Source organism: Protopterus annectens, chromosome 9.part0 (assembly GCF_019279795.1).
Source record: "Protopterus annectens isolate FY-2018-M chromosome 9.part0, PAN1.0, whole genome shotgun sequence".
In the NCBI taxonomy this organism is placed as follows: Eukaryota; Metazoa; Chordata; order Ceratodontiformes; family Protopteridae; genus Protopterus; species Protopterus annectens.
The window spans coordinates 313,824,400-313,836,673 of NC_056743.1; the positions used below are offsets into that span (position 1 = coordinate 313,824,400).

Here is a 12,274-nt window from a genome sequence, read left to right on the forward strand (position 1 = left end):
ATGTCAAAAGTACGGAAAGTCAATCTCCAAGGTGTGTGAGCGAATTGCTTTTCCCTACTCCGTATTTCCTTTCAGACTGGTATTATTAAAGGTGACAGTAACAGTGCTATAAAAAGTGCAATAAGAAATGAGAACTGGAAGCTAAAACGATTCATCATCTACTGGATGGAAATCTAAGGTAGGGCAAGCTGTGAAGTAAGTCATAATTCTCCAGTCACTTAATATGCAGAGGTAGACTCAACTTTACAATTCTAAACTTATGTTTTACGATGAATGAAAACTTCAGTTAGTCTGAGTACTCCGTTAATAGATGGTGGCAGTTAAGCATTGTTAACTCAGAGGCTGATGCACTAATAATTCTTAAAACATATGACAATAAGGGTAGGACATTTCTTCCCCATGACAAATATTTGCAAACTCTGAAGGAGACATAAGCAAAACTAATAACCGAATACCAAATTTAATTTTATATACACTATACAGACATAGACATATAAAAATAAATGTATATTATTTGTGTACAACATATATATTGCACATACACACACACATATATACATACATACATACATTATACATAGAGTGCTACCATCAAAGTAATATACACCTAAAAAAAAAAGATTAAAATGACTGAATGTACTTTTGTCTGAAAAGCTATTTTGTCAAAACTACAGAAATATATACATGGTATTTTTTTATTTCTAGTTTCAGTTTTGATCGTGGGAGTTGTAAAGGATATACTTTAGAAAATTTTGTGCATGGAGTGGCAATGCCCAGAACTAGCTGGTTTCTCAGTAGTAGCACTAAAATCTGAACCCCTGTGACTAGCACTTGCTCTAGAACCTGCTGGAATGCACTAGGAAGCCTGTAACTGATTCAAGCACTCAGCTCTCCTTGTCAATAAGGAGAAATTAATTATAGGCACTAAACAGCCTATAATTGCAGAGTACCTTGCAAAGGTAAGAGAAAACAGCTCTTAAACTTTACAAAAAAGCACCTAACAGGCATGTCCAAGGGTCAGCTTCTGGTGATTTCTCCTGTCCACCTGGTGAATCTGGGCATACTGGGGCAGTGCGGCAACTGCCTCATGTACACAGACAATCCTCTCCTCCTACCACACAACACTACAACCTGTGAGAGATGCACTTACATAGCCAAACTGAAAGCTAAGCTCTCTCCAGCCAAGATTGTGCTAGACAGTCAAGAGGAGAAGGTTAACATCTGCATTACACCTCAAGCAACTCATAGCCCTTCAAAACCCACACATAGCAACACTAAACCCACGTACGCAGAAGCCCTTAACATTAACCTGCCCAAGCAACAAGGACCTCCGAAGCCAAAACGCAAACAAACACCAGTCAAAACGAAAGTGACACATAGCTCACAACACCAGTGTGCCACCCCACAACAGCCTCTAAGGCAAGACAATGTACCCAACACTTTAGTCATAGGTGACTCTATAGTCAGGCACACTGATGTCCCACTCACCAAGCTGAACAAGGAGAAAATTACAGTCAGCTGTCTGTCAGGTGCCAGGATCCGCCACATAACACATGCACTCAAGTCACTCCACAACAAGCACAAATACGATTCTGTCATTGTCCATGCTGGAGTGAATGACTTGAGACGTACCTCCCTGGACTACATGAAGAGAGACATGGAAGAGCTCTTGGATCATGTGACCCAGGCAGGTATGACCCTAGCCCTGAGTAGCATCCTGCCTTCGCCCAGAATGATACCACAGTATAAGGACAAAATGATTGACTTCCACAACTGGCTAAGCTTCTGGTGTCATTTAAAGGGGATCCAGTATTTGTCTGCCTGGGAAGACATGATCGACAAACCACGATGCTTTGCCAGAGATAGTCTGCACCTGTCACCCCTGGGATTCAGGTTACTGGCTAAAGTGCTTGCCACCCCTATAGTGCCTTTTTTAGGCAAGGTTCAAAGGATAAAACCACCACCGTTACAGATACAAGCATGCAAAATCTGAAGGTAATGCTACTCAATGCTAAAAGTCTAAACCTCAAAATGCACTCTCTCGAGGCACTCCTAAAAATGGAGAACACCGATATCTGTGCAGTAACTGAGACCTGGTTCAAGGCTCCAGAGAGCACCCCTGCAATATCAGGCTACAATTCTTATCACACTTTTCGGCCACAAAACCAAGACCGAAACACTAAAGGTGGAGTGTCCATATTCACCAAGGATATTCACACCTCCAGGCTAGATGCCCAACACAATGCATCTGAAATTCGCCAGGTGCAACTAACACTAGGTAAGACTACAATCCAAAGTGTAGCTTGCTACAGATCCCCCACCATGCCCCAAGATTCTCACTACACCTTTCTAAACATACTGGAAAATATTAAGATACAACCAAACACCCTAATACTGGGTGATTTCAACTACCCTGCCATTAACTGGGAAAACTACTCGGGTACCAACTCCTTTTCCCAACGGTTCTTGGAATTCATAAATTCCAACGCCCTGGATCAACTAATCCATTGTCCCACCAGGGGAGCCAATATCCTAGACCTGGTCACCCCCTCATTGGTCAGGTCTGACCATAAGCAAAGCACATTTGACATCCACATCCCACCCCCACCCTCCCCAGTAAGGAAACTTCCTTAAACTTCTCCAAAGCCAACTTCATGCTACTGAAGTCAGAAGTGACAAACTTCACAACACCCACACAGACGGGATCTGGAAGTTCGACTGCAGAGTCCTACACCAAGGCACTGTACGAGCACATCCACTCGTGCATGAATCGTGCCATCCCAAATAGAACCAAGATGCTCTTCTCCAAAAAAGGAAGCCAATCTGGTGGTCCCCTGCTACAAACAAACTATACAACAGAAGGAAGAAACTGTTGCAGAAAAGAGGAAAATCTCAGGATGCAAAAATCTCCCTCACCAGCCTCAGTAAGAAGCTGAGATCCCTCATAAAATCCTCAAAAGCTAGTTACGAAAATAAAATTGCCAAAGATTCCAAAGACAACCACAAGGCATTCTATAGTTATGTCAAGAATCTAATTGGCAATGCTCAGATCTGCTCTGAGCTACAACAGAATGGCATTAAATATACTGATCCCAAGGATATTGCCAGTATCCTGGCAGATCGATTTAGTGCCAACTTCACCCCCCATCACCCCCTAAAGGGCCCATCTCAATACCAAAAGATTGCCAAATTCCGATAATCACGGCCACACAGGTAGAAACCGCACTCTCCAAAGCTAAGAATACAGCATCCATGGGACCAGATGACATCCCAGGCTGTGTACTACATGAACTACAAAATGAACTGGCATCTCAAATAAGTGTTATGTTTAATCATAGCCTCAAGGGCATGGAACACATTATCATGGAACTTATAAACAAAGACATTGGCAACCTTCAAACACTGGACCCCACCCAGTTTGGGTTTGTGAAGGTCCGATCTTGTCTCCTGAATCTGATTGACGTTTTCGAATCAGTCACCAGAGCTGTGGACGAGGGTAAGGTGGTCCACACAGCCTATCTGGACCTCGTCAAGGCCTTCGACACCATCCCCCACTCTGGAATCATAGATAAACTTATTAAGCTGGGCATAAATCCCTACGTCACTCGATTGGTTGCCAACTGGCTTACTGACAGAACCCAGACTGTAAAAGTAGCTGACTCCAAATCCAGCTCCAGACAAGTGACAAGTGGAGTACCTCAGGGTTCAGTCCTGGGACCACTCTTGTTTGGCATCTACTTCTCTGAGGTACAGGCCAACACTAAGGAACTCTGGCTAACAAAGTTTACAGATGACTGCAAACTGGGAGCCATTATTGAATCCCCAAATTATGCAGATATTCTACAAAAAGGCCTTACAGAAATGGATGCCTGGTGCCAGAGCCATGGTCTCAAGCTTAATGCCAAGAAATGTACAGTTATCCCCTTTGGAAAAAAAACATGTACCCATGAATTACCACATACGTGGCAGGATGCTAAACATCGAAAATGTGATGAGAGACTACTTAGGGACACAGGTGGACAGTGGTCTCACTTTCGATAACCACATTGCCACAATAGTCAGGAAATCCTTCTATGTGGCACACCTCATCACTAAGGGCTTTTCATCCAGAAAAAAGGAGGTCTTTGTCCCACTATACTCATCCCTCATTAGACCCATTATAGAGTATAATGCCCAGTTTGGTATGCATCTCACAAGACATCTGCAACAGCTGGAAAGGCCTCAGAAATACCTCACTAAAAGAATCACAGGCCTAAAGCAGATGCCATATGCTGACAATCTAAAAAAACTCCATCTATACTCTGTGGCATATTGTCTACTCAGAGGCGATCTCTGCTTAACATATAAGGCCATGTCAAACCCTGAGCTGTTGGACATGCTCCACTTAAAGAAATCCCAATCCCTCAGAGCCACACTCTCCAGGGATCTAAACCTTGTCATTACAATGAACAAAACATGCTGGAGGGACAGGTTCCTGACCCAGAGACTTCCCATACTCTGGAATAGACTGCCCATACATGTCAAGCAGAGCGCCTCATTGGCCCTCTTCAAAAGGAACCCTGATGATTGGATGGGAGATAGGAAATTCACCCCGGGGATCATGTCAGTCGCCCTGCTAGACAGGGGCCCAGAGAAGTAAACATTGTGGGAAGAAATATCCAGGGAATTGTTATGGCTAGGCTTGCATAGGCCCTAGGGCCGATAGCCTAGTACCAACCTATGAACCTAGGTCATGTTGTACCCACAGAATTGTAGATAATAGGGTCTGTACACCAGTCCTGATTTCACTGTGTGTATGTAATGAGTTATTTTTTCCAAGGGTGTGCACCAGTGCAATTAGAAAATATAATTAAGGAGGGTGCAGAGGGGCTTACTTCCCTTCAATAAAGCTTTTTATGGTACACATGCTGTGTAGAATTTTTTGAGGAGATTGCTTTCTAGTTAAAAGCATGTTCAGTCAAAAGCACCTACTGTTACAACTATATATTTTTATATGTGACTGAATTTCATTGAAACATCCAAATAATGATGTTGAATAACCACAAACAGTAACTGCTAGTACTCCAGATACAAAAGATTAATTTTAACAAAACTCCAATTCGTAAAGGTCTGTGAAGGTGCAACAGCCGAGGAGCTAGACAGATTTATTGTTGCTTGATGTCTGTGTGAAATTTACTGCTGCTTTAACGGTTTTACAAATTTGATGGTTATTCATCAACTTTCCTGTCATTTGTGGTGGTATAATCCAAATAATGATGTTCAAAATGTAAACATGTTACTACGCAAACACCGAGCAGCAATCTTTGGTGAATGAAAAACATCAAAGTTAAAAAAATAAATAAATAAAACATCTTTTTTTGAAGAGGGGTAAGCCCCCTGGTAATTATACATGCCAACTCCAATTTCAGGTAAAAGGCATACTTCCCAACTATGAAAATTGTAAGATTTCAAACCCCTTTCAACCAAAGGGGGATTCAACAATATTCAGTTTTCCTATATATTTATTGCATTTACTGTGCACACAAAAGAAACATTACACACTTACATTTGTACGTATACCATAGCCATGAAAACATACATACATATCCATTATATATACATACGTGCATTCCATTTCACAGCACACAGGGAAAGTGCTCACTTGAGGAGCAGTTTTGTTTGTCTGCTTCCATGTACCAGATGGTTAACTGGACTATGGAAGAGTTAATAAGGAGTTAAACAACTTCCATGATTTATGGCTATGCTGACAAATCAACTGATGATAACTACTAGACGATCGTGCCACTTTTGTGACAATCACGTGCAATGCACATCTCACAGCAGATTGTTACTGATAAAGTATATTGTTAGGAAGCAATATAACAAATCTGTTGGCTAATCACATCTACAATAATTAACATGCTCTACAGACTATAAGAAAATGAGAACCCACTATATCTCTGCAGCTATTTATTTATCACAGTTTATTAACCAGATATTTTGCCTCAACGCATACCTCCCAACTATAGTTGATTTTCAGGAACATCTATGACTTTGACTCCGTGACTTTTGAAGAAAAGGTAATGGATTACACTTAATAATGACAATAAATACAGTTATAAACTTCTTTCACTTTAAAAAATGTATGAAAATTCATGTCCTACTTTGTCAATGTCACAAGTTAACAAAAATGTATGATAATTCATGTCCTACTTTGCCAATGTCACAAGTTAACAGCACTAATATTTCAAAAGTGTCCCTGATTATTTCTGGATTTGTCCCTAAACGGTTGCAAGCTACACCTGAGCCAGATGTCCCTTTTATAAAGAACAACGTAGGAAAACTGCTCCACACACTCAGCAGCACTGAAATATCACACAGTTTATTTAAAGTAATTACAGCTATAAAATAACTGCAACCGTAACAAATAGTATAACAATATAAACAAAAACAAGACAAGCTTCAATAAAATGATCTGTGATTTACACAAGCTACTGTGCTATAACTTGTTATGCACAAATGCTATTATGCATAACATATACATATACACATAAGTCATGTTCAAGCTAGACTTTAACCAGGTAGCCACTTGGAGAAAGAATGACTAGGTTTGGTGAGTGGAGTTTGAAGAGGTACAGATGCAGAACCTCTTAGCCCAGGAAATCTAGACAAATTTAAGCAATGGTGAGACAAAGGCCCAAAACAGAACACACGTTAAACATTTCTCTTATACACTTATAAAGTTGCTATAATACAAGGTTGTGTGTCATTGTGCATTTTTGAAGGATACGAAGTCAAACTCAAAGGTCTGTAAATTATTTACTGAATTCAAGCCTTGATGATTTACTAGAAAACCACAGTTAAGGCACAGGGCAAAAATCTGGACATTCTGCCACAATCTGTTGACTTGAGGTACAGATAAATGACACATCATCCACGATCTTGCTCAGTACATACGGCATTGCCAAGGGCTATTATCACATTTCAGCAGACTCTAAAGTTTAGAAGCAGTTATGTGCTTGTCATATGAAATCTTACAAATGCTGGCCGCCTACTACTCATAGAAGACACCCTGTGTGGTCCCCTTTAACCTCACATACCGACCGTGATGGTGTCACTCATATGTCAAGAGAGGTCATGAGATAACCTGACGGCAGCCTTTTAATAACGTCTGCTATACACAGCTCTGCCAAGCAAACCTGTTGTGCGGACTATAGAAAGGAAAACAGACAATCACGTTGGCTACGAAGAGTGGAAAAATAATTTGGACATCAAATAAATATATCACACTGACATATAAAGAGTAGTCAGCTCTAACTAGTATAGAGTTGGCCGTACCTATGCGCTACTATATCAGACTTGAAAACAAGTTTGCAGCTGTGGGGTCTGGTGTCAACTGGTCGACGTGACACAGAGCTGACAGTACTATGACGGTTACATGAAGACAATATACACGTTAGAATTACAGTACTTAGTGTTGCCGGCTGCTTCTGGTTACACTGTGGTGTACAATGCCAGGGTGTAAAATATCTTTAACATAACGAAAAAAAAAAACGCCTATCATAACTCAACCACTTAGAACAAGAAGTCTGGACGACTTAAATCCATAAACAGTGGCAGAGACAAAGGCCCCAAAAATAGGGATTTTTTTTAATTACTGCTCCTACAAACTTAAACAGTCGATAGAATAACAGGTTTTACATTAGCATGCATTTTCTGTAGGGTTTGAAATATGAAAGGCAAATGTTTGTCATCGATTTCTGACTTCAATCCTCAGTGATTTGCCAGAAAACCAAATTTTTATGAGGAACAAGCCAAGTACATAAGAGGAAAATCTAGATATTCTGCGAAAATATGTACAGTTGAGGGGTATGCGTCTTACTCGAAGGATCGGTCTTGCAGGGGAGAGGGGGGGTCTAGGGCTTCCATGGGAAATGTAGTTCCCTGGAGACAAATCAACAGTGATTTGTCCAGACTGCGTCTAAAAGTCTGTTTCCCGCATTGTATTCTTGTGTTATGCTTTCCACACCTCAGTAACTTCCACCTTATTTCATATTGCTTTATTTTAACTCTGTTATTCTCTCAATATCCATAAATTAAACTACCTTACTGAAAAGAAGTGTTAAAAAATGGCCACATTTTATAGATTCAGTAGAACTGCCCACGCTCACCCCCGACACACAGAAGTCCTCCAGTCCCGTACTTATTGACTTTACAGGACCTCATTCTAAAGTCCTGCAAACTGAAATAGTCTTGTCATCTCGGACTTCAACGAACAGAAAAATCGCCCTGATGTCGCAATAAATATTACAATACTGCAAACAAACTTACACTCCACTATATGCCTGCAACGTTATTCTAAATAATGTCCCTTGAGGGAACAATATAAGATATGAATTACCAAACAGCATACGTAAATCTGGAAGAGAATGACTCGCGACTAGGATCAAAACTGTCACACTGATACCATCACACTATCCCTTAAAAACTACAGATCGCGGCTAAAAAATCAAAAGCAACCAAAACTAGCATCAAATCAAACTCGGCCCCAGTACAATCGATTGTGTATCTGTGTTACTACACAAGTCCGTCCACATAAAGTATATCATACTATCCGAACAGCCTGCACCGTTACCAGAATTTTGTTCAATAGGGTCATAGGCAAGTACTGGGCTAGCTGCCCTTGAAAGCATACCTCACAAAATTACTGTACTGACAAATTCCACTGCTTCTGCAGAATTCCCCCCCAATTTGGAGTTCGCAGGACAATAATACTTCTGAATAAATGTACTAACAATCTTGCTACTTTCTAAACAGGAATAATACCTGCATGTTCCTTACCTCCTACTCCCCTCCGCGAAGCAGCTCACACTCCACAAAATAGTGTAACTTAGCCACGTCTCCAGCAGCCAGATCGCAAACCTCTCGCCCGGCCCATAAACCCAGGGCTACGCACTTCCTGTCCCAGGCGACAGTGTCTTATTCGGTGGGGTACATATACGAAGCCATTCGCTTGATAATAGGCGTTGCCATCCAGTTACGTTCACAGTTTAGACGAACATTCAGTTTTGTTCTCGTTGTCTAGAATTATCTATCCAACCAATGCTTCTCACCTTTTTGATTTTTACTTAAATGTTAGCTGTGCCCCTCTTAAGCTCCTAAAAGTAGTGGTTTTGGGAGCAAATAGGTGGGTACTAGGCTAATAGGTTCATAGGTGGGCACCAGGCTATCTGCCCGAAGGCATTTATAAGCCCGCCTAGTCAGAACGCCCCCTTAGATTAGTTCCCTGTGCATCTGTCCAGCAGAGCCACTGAAGTGATCGCCAAACTTTCTGTTTCCCAGCCACTCGTCAAGGTTTCTTTTGAAGAATGTTAGCGAGGAGCTCTGCCTAATGCAGACTGGGATCTTGTTCCAAAGCATGGGAAGTCTCTGGGACAGGAATCTACCCCTCCTGCACGTCCGTTGTGGTGAGGTTTAGATCCCTAGAGCGTGTGGCTCGAGGGGATAAAGTTTTCTTTAGGTGGAGCATGTCCATCAATTCTGGGTTGGACATGGCCTTGTATGTCAGGCAGAGATCACCTCTGAGTAGGCGGTATGCAATTGAGTACAACTGGAGTTTCTTCAGTCGAGCTGCATAGGACATCTGTTTGAGGCCATTGATCCTCTTGGTGAGGTGCTTCTGTGGTCTTTCCAGCTGTTGCAGGTGTCTTGTAAGGTACATCCCAAATGGGGCGTTGTACTCTAAGATGGGTGTGATGAGTACAGGGGCACAATGACCTCTTTTGATCTGGATGCATATACCCTTTTGTGATTAGATGGGCCATGTAGAAGGATTTTCTAACCACTTTGGCAATGTGATTATCAAAGATGAGATTACTATCTACTTGGGTCCCAAGATCCCTTATTACATCTTCCGTATTTAGGGGACTACCACCTATGTGGTAGTTTGTGGGTACTTTGTTTTTTCCAAAGGGGATGACTGCACTTTTTGGCATTTAGCTTGAGGCCATGATTTTGACACCAGGTATCCGTCTCAGTGAGACCCTTTTGGAGGATGTCTGTGTCAGCCGGAGAGTCAATTATAGCCCCTAGTTTGCACTCGTCTGCGAACTTGGTCAGCCATAGTCCTCCTGTGCTTGCCTGTACCTCTGAGAAGTATATGCTGAACAGGAGGGGTCCTAGGACTGAGCCTTGGGGAACGCCACTTGTAACCGGTTTAGAGTCGGACCTAGCTCCCGCAACTCTCACCATGTGGGTTCTGTCCGTGAGCCAGTTGGCAAACCATCTTGTGATGTAGGGGTTTATGTTTAGGCTGGTGAGCGTGTCTATAATACCAGAATGTGTGAATTATACTTAAATAATGACAGTAATTACAGTTATAGAATTCTTTTATTTCAGAAAGCTTTTATTACAGTTATAGAATTCTTTTATTTCAGAAAGCTTTTATTAATTCACATTGTTATTTTGTCAACGTCTTAACCTAATAGTACTAATATTTAATTGTACCTGATTCTGCCGAGATTTGTACCTGATTCGTTGTCCAGCCCTCAGTTCATCTTGCATTAAAATGTACATATCTGTCCCAAGCTGCCTTAAGAAACACTTAGCATATCCATTGTATCATTTTCAGCTGTTACCCAGTCGCCGATCATAGAAACTTTTAAATGCCTCTTCCTATATCTGAGCAAGTTATGCACAATTAGAAGTATTAGTTTAGACAGTTACTAATATAGTTTGACCTGTGTAAGTATACAAAGTTCCTAAAAATGTTTATAGAAAGTACTTAATGAACCCTTGAGATCTTAGTGAGCCTTTTAAATAAGCATCTTATCTGGTCTTTCTTCCCTAATTCCACACACTGCCAATGTCCCACAATCCTTTGTGTCTTCTTGAATATCTATTGTGCGTTTGTATATCATTTCCTAAATCTTGCTCATCCTTATCTATTTTATACTATTAATGAAATGAGACAGGACTTTAGGACAACACTCACATGGTTCAAAAACAAAGAGCTACAAATGAACACAGAACAACATTAGCATTAGTGCTACTTGGAATTAATACTCAGTTAATTCATCCACTTTTCATTAGGCAATGAACCTTCATGCTTAGCCTTAAGACACATACATTATTTGAAACAAACTATTTGGAAATCTATCTGCAGAAATCCTTATCCTTCAAGTTTCACCCTGATTATTCCAAAGCTACAATTTCTCTAAAAGCTGCATATTTTATGCCCAATGTTCTCATCCCTTTGAATAGACATGCTTTGAGCAAAGATGATTTTCTGTTTCAAACTGATTAAGGTCCTTGTATTATATAACCGTTGCATCCTGTCATAATACTAATCAGTTACAAACATTAGATAATAAAAAAATAACTTTCATACACTAGAGAGAGCCATACATCTGCTGTCACAAACTTATAAAGTTGTTGGAACAACAGATTTTGCATTAGTGGATATTTTGTAAAGAAAATGGAGTCTGAAATTCAAATGCCTGCCATTATTTAGTGACTGTGATCCTCAGTCATTTGTCTATAATCCACAGATTTTACAAGAAACACACCAAAAATATGAAGCAAAAATCTGGACCTTCTGCAAAATTCTTAACAGTTGAGAAGTGTGGAGAAATCCACTGTTACCATAAACATGACTGATACCCTTCCAGATCAAGTCAGAACCACTTAGTTTCAGTTGTTACATAGGTTCATAGGTTCATAGGTTTATACTAGGCTATCTGCCCTAAGGCATTTATAAGCCTAGCCCAAAGTTTTGTGGCTTACGCCACCCCTTATATGAAAAAATACTGTGCCCATTAGTTTGTTGTGCCTCTGTCCAGCAGTGACACAGAGATGATTCCCGGGGTAAACATACGATCTTCCATCCACAGGTCAAGATTTCTCTTGAACAGAGCCAGCGAGGTGCTCTGCCTCACATGGACCGGGATTTTATTCCACAGCATAGGGAGCCTATGAGTGATAAATCTATCCCTCCAGCACATCCTATTTATATCCGTGCTAAGGTTTAAGTCGCTTTCTCTAGTGGTTTTGGTGGATTTGGATTTTTTGAGATGGAGCATGTCCATTAATTCCGGGTTGGACATGGCCTTGTATGTCAGGCACATGTCACCTCTAAGCAGACGGTATGCGACTGAATAGAGCTGGAGTTTCTTCAATCTGGCAGCATATGACAGATTTTGGAGTCCCTTAATCCTTTTGGTGAGGAACTTTTGGGGTCTCTCCAATTGCTGCAGATGGGTGAGATACATCCCGAATGGGGCATTGTACTCAATCA

At 41.0% G+C, this 12,274-nt stretch overlaps 1 long non-coding RNA gene across 1 annotated transcript in view; it reads right to left on the reverse strand.

Moving 5' to 3' along the window:
- The window catches only part of LOC122811210, a 335,417-nt gene extending 326,488 nt beyond the window's left edge, over positions 1–8,929 (reverse strand). Inside the window, exon 1 of the long non-coding RNA XR_006366224.1 lies at positions 8,821–8,929. This is a non-coding gene — a long non-coding RNA (uncharacterized LOC122811210). The remainder of the gene's footprint in view (positions 1–8,820) is intronic.
- Positions 8,930–12,274: the final 3,345 nt, after the last annotated feature.